This window comes from Oryctolagus cuniculus, chromosome 13, assembly GCF_964237555.1.
Source record: "Oryctolagus cuniculus chromosome 13, mOryCun1.1, whole genome shotgun sequence".
Taxonomy (NCBI): Eukaryota; Metazoa; Chordata; class Mammalia; order Lagomorpha; family Leporidae; genus Oryctolagus; species Oryctolagus cuniculus.
Window position 1 is genome coordinate 69474553 of NC_091444.1, and position 15088 is coordinate 69489640.

Sequence of the window (15088 nt, forward strand, 5' to 3'; positions counted from 1 at the left end):
ACGGGGGTGTTCAAAAAGTCTGTGGAAAATCTAGACTGTGAAAATACTCTGCATAGATTTCAAAAAAATTCTTTGTACCTCAATAAACTTGTATTTTTACTCTATTTCCCTCAAACTGTTTGAAGTACCCTCATAATGTCGGTTAATTTTTCTTCTATTACTGCAGTTTTTTTGGGGCTTAGTTAGAGTCCTTGCTTTTTAGGTTGTTTTAGATTAGTTCCTTACAGTGAGGAACAGAAATAACAGATTGGAGAGTAGAGTATGAATCTTTCTTAGGTTCTTGATACATGTTGTTTTCTTATAAGGATATTATGGAAATCTTTTCTTCTTTAGGTATACTCTGGATAATAATGTTCTAGCCTAGAACAGAGAAAATTTTATGAAGAAAACTGGTATCTGGTCATTAAGAATCTGGTGTGGCATGCTGACATTCAGCGCTTCAGGTACGGTAGCCCTGTTTGTTCGTTATGAACTGTGTGTTCTGTGGCATGAGGACCTGAGTCAAGACCCGCCTCTTCCTGATCCGTGTTTGCAGTGATTCACTTTGTTAGGAGCTGGGTATGAGCTCTGGGCTAGACTGAGGGCCGCGTCCTGGGCCATCTGCCTAGGTTTCCGCGACTCCGTGTCCCCTCCCTGCTACATTTCATCTGTGCAATGGCCATTGGGACAGTGCTGCCATCCCAGTGGCTAAGACTAAGTACAGTGACAAGTAAGGAAAACGTAGCAAGTGGGGGCTGGCACGCGGTGAACGCGACTGGCGTGTGGCCATCATTTTTACCGTGCAACCAAAAGCACAAAACTGTTTCCCTGCAGGTTTGTCAGCTGAGCAATGTTTTCATTGTGGTAGGGCCTGGCCTTAAGGAGGCCGGCATGTCTGAGGTGGCCGTGTGCCCCCCTGTCGCCAGGACTATTCTGTTGTGCAGGGAAACCCATCCTGGAGTCTGTAGGTCCCTCCGGCAGGGTGGGGCCGGATAGGTGCTGGGAGCCTGCCTTCATGACACCGTATGCAAATTTATTTTCCTAGGAGTGAGTTTGAAAGAATCTGCAGAAAGGAGGTGAGACCACCGGGCTTAATGGTGATGAAAGATGTGGCCATTGTGAAATCGGAGCATAACCTGAGTGAGAAATCAGTTACCAAGGTCCAGGACTTCCAGGAAGACGAGGAGCTCTTCAGATACTGCACCCTGCCCGAGGTCAGAGGCTCTGTGTGCTGGGCTTGTGTGTGGCATCACCGGGCTGCGAGCCTGCACCCCTGCCCCCAGATTTGCTGCCCCTGACCCTCCCGCATGTGGCTCTAAGCCATGTAGTCCGCAGCTGGAGGTGCTTTGGGCCCCCACTGGGTATTTCGCGAGTTTTGGTTGGCACGCGTTAGCTTCTCCTGGGTGGGAGCCGGGGATGCCGCAGTAGCGGGGCTCAGCCATGCTACAGTGCCCAGAGCCAGAGCAGCCCCCTCCCCAGACAGAGAATGACCCCACCCGCAGCGCCAGGGATGGCAGCCTTGAGGAGCCGTGTGTCTGTTGAGAAGGAACAGAATTCTGGGTGAACGGGACACAGCCCTTCCAAGACAACAGGCGTGAAGTTACTGAGGATATGATTCGTAAACTCATGTATTTTTTTCTTTTTTCTTTTAAATATTTACTTGAGAGATAGAAGTTTTAGGCAGAGGTCTTTCATCTACCAGTTCCCTCCCCAAATAGCCTCAACAGCTGGAGCTGGGCGCATCTGAAGCTATGAGCTAGGAGCTTCTCGCGGGTCTTGCATGTGGGTGCAGGGGCCCAAGGATTTGGGCCATCTTCCACTGCTTTCCCAGGCCATAGCAGAGAGCTGGATCGGAAGTGGAGCCTCTGAGCCTCTGAGCAAACCAGAACCCATATCGGATGCTGATTCTGTAGGCATATGCTTTACCCGCTGCACCACAGCACTGGCCCCACGATGTGTTTGTTTTAAAAATTAGATTTCTTTCTTTTTTTTTTTTTTTGAAGAAGAGTATTATTCTCTTTTTTGACAGGCCGAGTTAGACAGTGAGAGATGGAGAGACAGAGAGAAAGGTCATCTTTTCGTTGGTTCACCCCCTAAATGGCCGCAGCGGCCGCCGTGCTGCACTGATCAGAATCCAGGAGCCAGGTGCTTCCTTTTGGTCTCCCATGCGGGGGCAGGGCCCAAGCAATTGGGGCATCCCCCACTGCTTTCCCGGGCCACAGCAGAGAGCTGGACTGGAAGAGGAGCAGCGGGGACAGAATCCGGCGCCCCAACTGGGACTAGAACCTGGGGTACCGGTGCCGCAGGCAGAGGATTAGCCAAGTGAGCCACGGCACCAGCCAAGAGTATTACTCTTTAAGAGTGAACTTTATTTAAAGAAAAGATCTAAGCAGTACACAAAGACATGAAGCAAAAAGGAGTGACCCCAGCTCCCCGGAACCTTGCTCCCCGATGAGTGTATGTGTCAGGAATTCTCTCACTTGTACATCTCCTGCCTGTGTCGGGGATCAGGAACCTCCTGGCTGTCACCTTGTGTTTTTCACTTACAGTGGGTGCCTGTCATCCTCCCATAGCCCTCTGCATGGAGCCACCTGGTAACTTTCAAACTGCAGTATACCAGGGTCTTAGTTTCCGAGCCATTTGTTGGAATGGCTCAGCAGGAGGCTTCCCAGGGAGTATAGGAATTATAACCAGGTGCTGTTAGAGAGCTTGGTTCCCAGAGGTGGGCTGTACAGGGATGCCACCTGTGCCGTCACATCCAGGTCCCAGACAGAGGACCGAGGGGAAGCGGCCCCCTGGACTGTCGTGCAGTCCTGTGCTGGAGATGGAACTCGGCTGCGGGATGGTGGGTGACAACTTGTGGTTGGCGAAACGCTGCTGTGAATACCTTGGGTGAATATTGGCAGTTCCTGTAGCGCCCTCAGGAGGTACGAGTTACGTGAATGGTTACTTCTCTGTCCATGTGTTGGGAAGCATCACCAGCACATCGAACTCAACGATTTTCAGAAAGTTAGTACTCGGGATAAGATTTAGAAGGAAGCTGATGTAATTGAGGGAAGTGACTGGCTAAAGAACAGTATGGAGGGCAGCAGGGATGGTGGGGATGGCTCTCAGCAGTGGGGGTTTATAAGCGCCAGTCCAGGCCAATGTGCACAGTCCCAGGCTTGGTGTAGATGGAACCATGAGGCCTGCCTCTTGAACTGTTTGTACATTTCAAGTGTTTCAGGCTGTAACTGCCAACATTCCCGACCTAGCAGAGATCAGGCTGTGAGGAGGAGCGGGCCCTGCCTCCTGTTTTGGAATCAGACCTGGCCACGCTTGAATGCCGTCTTCTTCCCTGATCTGACTTCACCCTTGGCCGTGCACCCACAATGCTCCCAGGTCATGATTGAGTCAGTATCTTGATTCTCACGGGACCTCCAACTGCACAGGCACAGGACCTGCTTTTCTTGTCCACTGCTGCACGCCTGCTTCCTGTGACTGGGCCTGCTTCCCGCCTATGTGAAGATGTGGAGGGGAGGGCACACTGGTTGTGCAGTGTCCTCTGAGCCGCTGCCCTGCTCTGACCTGGCCGCTCCTGACAGCAGCGAATCCTGCTGAGCTCTTCCTTTCTTCTCTTACTGTCTGAGAGGCAGACTGATGGAGAAATCTCCACTCACAATTCTACTCCACAGATGCCCATAAGTGTCCAGGGCTGGGCCTGCCAAAGGTGGGCGCTGGAACTCAATCCAGGTCTCCCACGTGGGTGGCAAGAACCCAGCGACTTGAGCCATCAGCTGCTCCCTCCCAGCGTGTGCAGGAGCAGGGAGCTGGAATTGGGCACAGAGCTGGGACTCAAACCCAGCTGCCGGGCCAGATGCTCCCCTTGGGCCCACTTAGGCAGGGTCGTTCTTGTGCAGGGTCTCCAAGAAGAAAAAGGAAGCCGTTTCTCCCTGGGCACTGTCTGTGGCTTTGGGTGGCAGAAGGGCTGGTCCTGGCCTTCTAGGCTGATACCTTACAGAAACGCACCCCTTTCTTGTAGAAGAGAAACAGGTTATATTCCCAGCTACTCAGACAAGCCTGCCCAATTCAAAGGGTTGTAGATTTAGAGTGGTTTCCAGTTTCTGGATTTTCTGCCATGCTTTGTTCGCAGTGTTGTGAAATACTGACTGTTACCATCTTGCCTGTCATAGAGGAGTTGGCCTTGGTGCCACTGGCCTGTACTTCTGATTGCCCATGAAACTTTGTTCCTCCCCCTCCCCCTTATTTTTCTTAGATCTTGAAATATGTGGAGTGCTTCACCGGACCCAATATTATGGCCATGAACACAATGCTGATTAACAAACCTCCAGATGTTGGTAAAGGACTCTTCTTATTTTTTTTTTTGATTTAATTTTATTTTTTTAAACTTTTATTTAATAAATATAAATTTCAAAAGTACAGTTTTGGATTATAGCGTTTTCCCCCCCGTAACCTCCCTCCAACCCTCTTTCTTTTTTTTTTTAACTTTTATTTAATGAATATAAATTTCCAAAGTACAGCTTATGGATTACAATGGCTTCCCCCCCATAACGTCCCTCCCACCCGCAACCCTCCCCTTTCCCACTCCCTCTCCCCTTCCATTCTCATCAAGATTCATTTTCGTTTCTCTTTATATACAGAAGATCAGTTTAGCATACATTAAGTAAAGATTTCAACAGTTTGCTCCCACACAGAAACATAAAGTGAAAAATACTGTTTGAGTACTAGTTATAGCATCAAATCACAATGTACAGCATACTAAGGACAAAGATCCTACATGAGGAGTAAGTGCACAGTGACTCCTGTTGTTGACTTAACAAATTGACACTCTTGTTTATGGCATCAGTAATCACCCTGGGCTCTTGTCATGAGCTGCCAAGGCTATGGAAGCCCCCTGAGTTCACTGGTGGGTGGCAGGGGCCCAAGCACTTGGGCCATCTTCTGCTGCCTTCCCAGGTGCATCAGAAGGGAGCTGCGTTGGAAGTGCAGCATTCAGGACTCGAACCAGCGCTCATAAAGGATGCCAGCATTGTAGGTGGTACTTAACCAGTAGTGCCACCACAGTACTCCAGGACTCTTCTTATTAAGGAGAAGCAAGAAAAAATTGTTCAATTAACATATGTGAGGTTGATGTTCTGACCTTGGTGGTGCAGAACTTCCAGGCTTCTGGCTTCAGACTGGCTTTGCTCCTGCAGTTGCAGTGGCTGGTTCACTCCCCAAATGGCCACAATGACCAAAGCTGGGCCGATCCAAAGCCAGGAGCTTCTTCTGGGTCTCCTACGCAAGTGCAGGGGCCCAAGGACTTGGGCCACAGTAAACTGCTTTCTCAGGCCATTGCACAGAGCTGGATCGGAAGTGGAGCAGCCAAGACTGAAACCCCCACCCATATGGGATGTGGCACTGCTACTCCACAGTACTGGCCCCTTCGCATTTGATTTGACATCCAGTTGGTTGCTTCTCTCTCAAGGTTGATTTTTCTGTAGTGTTGTTTCATTTCCTGGGGATAGTTCATTTTTCTGGTTTTCTAGGCAAAGGATAAGGAATTCTGAGACTTGGACAAATGTCTTTTTAAGACATTAGATTTAATTTGATTATTTATTTAAAATTAAAAAAAATTTGTCTGAGAAGAAAAGAGAGAGAGCGAGAGCCCTCTCAAGAAAGAGCCCATCTTCTGATTCACTCCCTGATACTTGCAATGCCTGGGGCTGGGCCAGGAACTCAATCCAGGTACCCACCTGGGTGGCAGGAACTAAGGTACTTGAACCATCTTCACCCAGTGCCTTCCAGGGTGCAGAGTGGCAAGAAACTGGAGTTAGGAGCCAGGACTGAGTATCACACCCAGGCATCTGAATGGGGATGCAGATGTCCTCACCAGTGTCTTAACCACGGGGCCTCTTGTCTGCCCTTGAACATCTATTAACAGCAGGTTGTCTTTCAGGCAAGAAGACGTCCCGTCATCCCTTGCACCAGGATCTGCACTATTTCCCCTTCCGGCCCAGCAATCTCATTGTGCGTGGACCGCGATGGAGCACATTGACCGGAACAACGGTTGTCTGGTGGTGCTCCCCGGCACCCACAAAGGCCCCCTGAAGCCGCACGACTACCCGCAGTGGGAGGTAGGTCTATCTGGGAGCCGAATCTCCTTCCCGGTTTTAAATTTCACTCAGCATCCATAAAGAGCATACAGGGGAGAGGGCACTGCCTTTCTTAGCCAAGCGCTGTCCTGAGACTTAGAAGTGCGATCAGTTGGAGGATGTCAGACCAAACACCCAGTGTAGTTGTCCTTTGAACACGTGTTTGAAAACCGGCCCAGGTGGGGAACTTGAGCAGGTGCTGCGGAGGGCCCGAGATGGCATGGCCTAATCGCAGAGGAAGACGTAAGCACTTCAGTCCTGGATGTGGGTGATACGTGCCCCCCGAGTCTGCTCGCTGACCGTGGCTCTGAGAGCAGAGAAGAGGAAGGGATCGCGTGCTCCAACTGCAAAGGCCAGCAGGGCTCTTCGGAGGGCTGGACGGAGGAGAATGGCCCAAGCAGAGAGGCCTGGTTTAAAGGGCAGAGAGACAGAAAGAGAGGGGAGGGGTGGGGGGGGGAGAGGGTGCGAGAGAGAGGGAGAGAGAGAGAGAGCTCCTCCATCTGCAAATTCACTCCCCAAATGATCACAACAGCCAGGGCTTGGACAGGTGTCCCCAGTAGGTGGCAGGGACACACTGTACTTGTCACCTGCTGTGTCGCAGGATGTGCGTCAGCAAGAAGCTGGGTCCAGAAGCCTAGGAACCAGGACTCAAACCAGGCATTCTGATGTGGCATGTGGGTTTCCCAGTCATCATCTTTGCCCTAAACTGAGCATATTTTGAGTGTATAACATGATCACTTTGATACACACACACACACACACACACACGCACCCCTGTGCAATCCCCACCACAATCGAGATAAGCTCTCTTAATCACAGGTAAACACTGAGTTACTTTCTGGCTTTGTTCATCCGTGCAGCTGTAGATGCTGGGGACTGGTATGCTCCTTTAAGCCAATGAGTGGCGGCATCAGATCGGTCCTTGAGGAAGAATAGGCTGACACTCTGGCCCAGGATGCACTGGAGCTGTGGGCGTCCAGAGCCAGAGGAACCAGAAGGAGATCATGAGCATTTGAGGCGTAAGATGAGGAGGTCGGGAAGGCCTGAGAGATGGTTGGGCTGGAAGAGCACCTGCGGCAGGAAGTGGGGGTTGTAGGTCTTTAGAAGTGAAGAACCTCTGAACGTTCGTCTCGTTAGTTAGAATTCTTGCACGGATAATTAGTGTCACGTGAAAATGTTTGAGTCTGATCCTGTTAGAAAAACTTGGAATTGTGAGATCATCCATGCAGTTCCGGTTTTGGTGAGAGTTAGTGCAAGGAAGCAGCAGGAGAGGCTCTGGATGCCTTAGGCCGAGGGATGTCTGTAGGACTCCAGGGCCAGGCTGGGGCTGTCCCCTCTGTGGGGCTCAGAGTGGTGGCAGCTGCAGGGCTGGGGGTCTGACTCGCTGAGCCTGGGTCACGTTTCCACCTTTTGCCAGAAGAGAAGGGCACTGGGTCAAGGTTCACCACTCTGCAGCAGGGAAGTGGGCGCAGACAGAGGCATGGGATTTGGGATCCCTTGGGAAGGGGAATGGGTGCTCCTGCCTCCCTGCCCCCCAGTGACCCATGTAAACTCCCACACTGTGAACTTTATTGTCTTTCTCGCTGTCTGTCTTTCCTCTCTCCCTTCCTTCCCTCCTCCCTCTCTTTCCCTCGCTGTCTCCCTCCCTCCCTCTGTCCCTTCCTTCCTTCTCTTTTTCTTTCAGAGACAAACACAGCGCATGCATGCACTCCCATCTACTGGTTCACGCTCCCCAGAAACCCGCAGTGGCAGAGACCAAGGAGCTGGGAGCTCAGGCCAGGTCTCTCATGTGGGTGGCAGGAACCCAAGTAATTTTTTAAAATAGGAGCTTACAGCTTATTATTTTATTTATTTTTAAGATATTTTTATTTATTTGAAAGGCAGAGTTACAGAGAGAGGTAGAGACTGAGAGAGAGAGGTCTTCCATCCACTAGTTCACTCCCCAGATGGCCACAATGGCTAAAGCTGTGCAGATCCGAAGTCAGGAGCCAGGAGCTTTTTCTGGGTCTCCCATGTGGGTGCAGGGGCCCAAGGACTTGGGCCATCCTGCACTGAACTCCTGGAGCACAGCAGAGAGCTGTTCCGAAGAGGAGCAGTCAGGACTAGAACTAGCACTCATATGGGATGCTGGTTCTGGCTCTTCAGGCCAAGGCTTTAACCCACTGTGCCATAGCACCGGCCCCAGGAACCCAAGTACTTGCCCCATATTCTGCTGCCTCGCAGGGTCGGCATTAGTTGAAGCTGGAGGCGGGTATGGAACTCAGGCCCCTCATGTGGAGTGTAGGCATCTACACAGCTAAGCCAAACCACACCCTGAGGCTTGCAAGCTTTACATGCTTCTCACTTGTGTTTCTGCAATAAAGAAGCAACCCATTACCTAAAGCGATAACTTGCTTTGGAAACAGTTTTAAACAAACACCAAATGTATTCTTTTTGTTTTTTTCTTACTAAGGACGTGACATAAATGGTTTTGAGCAAAAAGTAAATAAAGTACAAATTGAGCATTTCCACCCTGCCCCTCTTTCAGAAGGACTGGCTTCTCAGAGACGCGCCCCTGTAATGGAGAAGAATGTTCGCGAGCTCTGGGAGAGGACACTGCTGGCAAAGACTGTTACAGAGTCAGCTGGCAGGGTCAGGAGGAGGGCGGATAAGGGTGACCCCTGTACTGATCCAAAAGGCAAAGCCCGTCTGTGGCTTCCTGTTTGACTCAGTCATGAAATTTCAAAGATTTTAATACCAACACATGACTTCTCAAACCAGGCACCGAGAGGCTTTTGTGTATGGAAAACTTTGTCTTTCTTTCTGTTTTTTTTTTTTTTAAAGGTTCTTTTATTTATTTGAAAGGCAGAGATACACACACACACACACACACACAGAGCGCGAGAGAGAGTGAGAGGGAGCGACAGGGAGTGAGAGGGAGTGAGAGAGCACTTCCATCTGCTGGTTCCCTCCCCAAGGGCTGGGGTTGGGCCAAGCTAAAGCCGGGAGCTTCTTCCTGGTCTCCCACATAGGTGCAGGCACCCAGGTTCTTGGGCCAACATCTGTTGCCTTCTCAGACACATTAGCAGCAAGCTGGATTGGAAGTGGAGCAGCCAGGACTCGAACTGGCGCCAATATGGGATGCGAGCATTATAGGCCAAAGCTTAACCCATGTACCACAGTGCTGGCCCCTGAAAACTTTTCCAAGACTGATTCAGATGTCTCTTTCTCTTGGAAGAACAGAGAGCGCCCGTGCTCCCGTGGTGAGCCGTTGAACAAGTTTTTACTGATGCTGCTGCTTCCTCGTGTTTAGCTGTGTGTTCTCTTGTGTGTCGCAGGGAGGAGTTAATTTAATGTACCACGGGATCCAGGACTACGAGAAGAACAACGCCCGCGTACACCTTGTGATGGAGAAGGGGGACACAGTTTTCTTTCATCCTTTGCTCATCCATGGATCCGGGCGGAACAGAACCCAAGGCTTCCAGAAGGTATGCGTTCACGTTGCTGCAGCTCTCAGAGATGATGAGTTAGAAACAAACATTTTAAGATATATGAAAATATGAAGGATCTGTGAGTTTTAACTAAACTGGACTTTAGTCCAGTTTGTTTACCAGGAAATCAATTTCTGGGCCTTGTGCCTTTTTGGCTCTTATCAGTGAGAAGCCAGAGGACCTCAGGATCCTAATCATGTGGATATTACTACTGACACATGAACGTGCTCGGGATGGCTTCTTCTGGGGCAAAAATGTGGAATTTAGATGCTTGTGTAAATGATAACTGGAGGGAACTTCATGTTAATATTACTGCTGGGAAAGCAGTATTGATCCAATACACGTTGTATTGATTCTGAATTGATTGCCCTGAAGCCAGAATGAACTTCAGCCATACATATGTATCTATATATATTTATATCTATATAGATATAGAGATATATCTAGAGATATATATGCATCTTTTTAATCCCTTGGCCTTAGAAGGTTTTAATTTCATTGCTTGCATTCAAAAGGGAATGAGGATCCTCACACACCCCGGATGGTTGACTTCTTGGTCTCACAGACTGACGGTCCCGTGGGTGCACATTCTCCCAGGGTAACATGCTGTCCACACCCAATACTGGAGCTCCTTTGGGGCCCAGTGGGGCTTTCCAGTTCATGATGCTGTTCCCACCAATCCCTGAAGCCTCTCTGAGGCCAAAGGTCAGGGGTCACATTTCATGTTCCATCCATTCATTTTCTTCCCTGGGCTCAGTAGGGCCCAGATTAGGCTGAGGCAAGTTGAGGCAGCCTCCCCAGGGGCAAAATTTAAGGGGATGAGGCCAGCGCTGTGGTGTAGTAGACTAAGCCTCTGCTTGTGGTGCTGGCATCCGATATGGCTGTTGGTTCATGTCCCAGCTGCTCCTCTTCCAATCCAGAGTCTGCTATGGCTGGGAAAGCAGTGGAAGATGGCCCAAGTGCTTGGGTCCCTCCACCCACATGGGAGACCCGGATGAAGCTCCTGGCTTTGGCCTGGCCCAGCTCTGGCCATTGTGGCCATTTGGGGAGTGAACCAGCAGATGGTGGATCTTTCTGTCTTTCTCTGTCTCTCTACTTGACCTCTCAAAAAAAAAAAAAAAAAAAAACTTAAAAAAATTGAGAGGATTCCAATAAAACCTCAGCAATCAAGGTCCCTTACATGTTTCCCAAGTCACAACGAACACAAACAACCCATCCTGTGCAACAATGCCAGAATCTTAAATAGAAGATGGGATTGGACTCTGCACTCACACAGCCCTCCGAGCCACAGGAGTGAGGAGGTGCAGGGACAGTTATGCAAATGTCGCTGTGGGTTTTACTAGATGACTGTGCAGTGTTCCTCCAGGATGTTTTCAGTAGCCTTAATGCCCCAGAAAAATATTAATCATCATGAAATAACAATGTGAATGCCGGCGCACACGTGTTTGCCTTTGCCTGGGGCTCTGCTGTGGCTACACGGGGGCTCACCTAAGGAAATGGAGTTTGTCACTCCACTCTCTGGAAGCTCCATGTGTTGGGCAAAGTAGTAAGTCCTCCTGCAGGGTGCAGTCACCTTAAGATATCTGACCTGTGGCAAAGACAGTGAGTTTTAACGTTGCTTTGCCACTTAGGTCTGTGTATAAGTTTTTCTGGAACGGGAAGAACCACATAACTTAAGCCTTTGCCTTGAAGGAAACAGCGGCCTTGGCCTTGAAGTGTTCCCTCTGATTTGCGAGGAGGTGGGCATGGGTTTTCTTTCCACGGTGTCTTTTGTTTTCATGCTTGCCATCAGAATACTAACCCTCCCAAATTTGGCAGGGGGCCTAGTCTTGGAACTAAGAAGATGACGGGCTACTTGGGATACCTGGCTTTGTGGGGCTTAGGAAAATCCCATGGCAAAGTTCTCTCACCTAGAGGATTGTGTTTCCTGTCCCCTCTATACCTTTTCTTTTCTTAAAGATGTATTTTTTATTTAAAAGGCAAAGTGACAGAGAGAGAGAGAGAGAGTGAGAGAGAGAGAGAATCTTTGATGCACTGGTTCACTCCTCAAATGGCTGTAATAGCCAGAGCTTGGCCAGGCTGAAACCAGAATCCTGGAAGTCTGTGTGGGGCAAGGACCCAAGTGCTTTCCCAAGAGAGGTCTTCCATCCACTGGTTCCTCCTCCCCCCAATTAGCTGCAATGGCCAGAGCTGGGCTGATCTGAAGCCAGGAGCCAGGAGCTTCTTCCAAGTCCACACATGGGTGCAGGGGACCAAGTAATTAGGCCATCTTCTACTACCTTCCCAGGCCCTAGCAGAGAGCTGGATTGGAAGAGGAGCAGCCAGGACATGAACCAGTGCCCATATGGGATGCCGGTGATATAGGCAAAGGCTTAGTTCACTATGCCACAGCACCAGCCCCCCATCTACACCTTGTAAAAAACAATGATGGGCTCAGCTGCCTCAGTTATCACACCTGGTTCAAACCATTTGTAACTTTTCAGTTAGCCTTTAACTGGGGTCCTGGGAGAGGGATGGAGCTGAGCTACAGAGAGACTGATTTTGTGTCCCATGGAGCAGGCTTCCAGTGTAGAATTGGCTGGGTAAGAGAAGGCCTCCCTGCCTGGTTGGTTGCTGGCAGCAATGGGATGTGTTTCTCAATTTCACCACTCTCTATAGGCCATTTCCTGCCATTACGCCAGTGCCGACTGCCACTACATTGATGTGGAGGGCACCAGCCAAGAAAACATTGGGAAGGAAGTTTCACGAATGGTGGATAAATTCCAGGGCTATGAGGGCACCGTGGACTTGAAGGTACGCTTGTGAAAAATAAGGTACTGGTGTCACGTGTGTCTTCAGATGCTTCACGGTTCTCCCACCCAGTTTAATTCTGGGAGGTGCAGAGTGCACTGCTGAGCCGCACTGAGAGTGGCAGTGGCCTTTCCAGCTGCACCTGCTTCCCCCTGCAGGGGACCCGGGCACCTGCAGCTGCAGCTCTGTGTCTTGGGGAGGTCCCACAGTGCGAGGTCAGACCTGTTGCACACAGCACAGACAAGAACAAAAGTAGGAAGCAGATTTCGGTGAGATAAAATGAAGCTCAGAACGCTACCTTCTGAAGGCAGAGCAGGGCAGGTCCAAGTTCGGGATGGCCATCAAAGGCCTCCTGTTCACCACAGAATCACGCATTTGGCCATTAGCAAAGCCAGTGAGGCTGCCAGAGAGCAATGCCCAAGCACATGTTCCTTTTGGTAAACTTGCCTCTGGGGTTTGAGGAGAGGCACAGCTTGCGTACAGCAGGGGTAAAGATCAGGAACATTCATTGAGTAGGGCCATGAAACAGTGCTGCATATGCTCTCTTGTGGACACGCATCACGCGTGCATCATCATTTTTAGCTAGTGGATATTCTGCTGAAGACCAGTAGACGGATTATCAGTCAAGGCAAATAACTAAACGTGGTGACCTTAGTTCCTGTAATATGCGCGTTTTATCTGTTCTTTATATGTAATTTGTAATAGATAATGACAAGTGCAATGGCAAATGCCTCCGAGGGAGACGGGCTACCACAGGGACTCTGGGCTGCTGAGTGGGCTGTAGGACACTGCCTGCCAAGGCAGCCACCAGCCGTTGCCAGTCACAGTCTGAAGTAGCTTCCCAGTGTGAGAATCTTCTTCCTTCATTTCCTGCAGGTGTGACCCCAGCTGACATGTCTTGGCTTGGCATTTTTCCCTCGAAATCTTGTCCCTTGCCTTTTGTTCAGTCCTTAAAATGCCTCACACAGTCAACCTAATCTGTCCACTGGGACTTCTGTCTGACACCCTGAATTTTAACATAGGACAAACACAGTATGGGGTCAGCTCTGCTTAATTGCAAGTTCTGTGTCTGTAGATCAATCATCCAAAGTATAAAAGAGAAGCAGAAACATTTAAAAAAATATTCCACTAGACTCAAATATGTACAGACTTGTTCCTTATTAACGAGCAGACAGTCAAAGCTACCGGTGACCAGCAGACAAATTGTCTGTGTCATTAGTCCCTGAATGATCCAGAACAACTGTTTACATAGCATTGTCATTGTACTAATATTATGAAGACTCTAAAGATGACTTGAAGTAGGCAGGAGGATGTGCACAGGTTAGATTCAGGTTTTATACACTACTTGATACTCAGATGAGGGACTGGAGCAGCCTCAGATGTTGTATTCCCTGGGGGTCCTGGAACCAGTGCCCTGAAGATATGATGAGGTCCAGCTGCACATATGTTTGAATTCAGCAAGGCTGTGCTGAATAAATGCCTCCTATATTTACTGGGAATGGCGGTGCTAATTGTTGTGATCTGCTCTATAATTCTTTGTGAGGTATCAAAGCACGTTCACGTCCATTCTCCTGTTTTCTTCTCCCACACCGAAAGGAGCAGTCAGCACAGCTCCATGCTGTGTAGGAGAACATGAGTCCCAGTGGTTGGTGCAAGTTCCCTTAGCAACATAAGAATTCAGAGGTCTAATTTAAAACCATCCTTTCCACCATACCTTTTGCCCAGAAATAAATAATAAACAAGGAGTTCTAAATTGTGTCATCAAAAAACAAAGGAAAAAAAGCAACAAACAAATTAGTAACCCAAGACACTGGTTTTCCCGGTTAGGATGTAATCAGGAGTAGAATGTTCTAGATGGCTCAAGCAGTTAGCATAAAGGGCGGCAGGGAAGTGCAGAGGAAACTCTTCAGGAACTGGCGATGTTACGAGACATTCCCTGCACTTAGCAGGTGCACCACCTCAGCCAGGGCTGGCGATGTGGGGCCCCCACTGACTTAGTGTGGTGGCACTATTTTAGATATTACGTTAATTGGAGTCTCAGAACATGGTTTACTTACTAACCAGTGTAGCAATTATGGGGAAATTTTCCCCCTATTTAACCCTTTGTAGATGGTGAATAGGCAAATAGAAGTATTCCATAAATTCCTTCTGTTTGGCCTTATTTCCAGGATATTTTTATATTTCGAAGTCGACTTGTGAAGGGGGAACGAGTCAACCTTTGAAACCACCCTTCGCTAAAACTCTCCTACAGGAACGCAAACAAAACCAGATGTCAGAAGAAAACCCTTCCCTTGTGATGGTGTCATCTGTGCTATCACTCGTTAACAAAATCACAAACCATGGCTCAGGTACTTGATTGCATACAGTTAATTCTGCAGTGCAATGAGGGTGTGGTGATGGAAGTAAAAACAGTAAAACTGAAATAGTATTGTCTCAAGGAAAATCATCTGGGGTTACAACAAGATTAATAAAGATAGTTGACATATAATTTCAGTGTGTGAAGTCGGTTTATTTCATTCAGTTGCTGAAATGAATGCTTTGGAACTCAGGAAGAGCTGAGGTTTGCGTTTCTGTCCTGATAAACCCACAGCCTACCAATTTCCTGTCGTGACAGATGCTTCTCCAACTGAGAACACCATATAACACATTGACCTTTTATTAAAGGCTTCAGGAGGACATAATAAAGACACAGTAAGGGTCTGATACAGGCCTCCT

At 49.0% G+C, this 15088-nt stretch overlaps 1 pseudogene; it reads left to right on the forward strand.

Annotated features, from left to right (window-relative positions):
- The first annotated feature begins 331 nt into the window (after positions 1 to 331).
- Positions 332 to 14861, forward strand: LOC138844872 (phytanoyl-CoA dioxygenase, peroxisomal-like; annotated as a pseudogene).
- Positions 14862 to 15088: the final 227 nt, after the last annotated feature.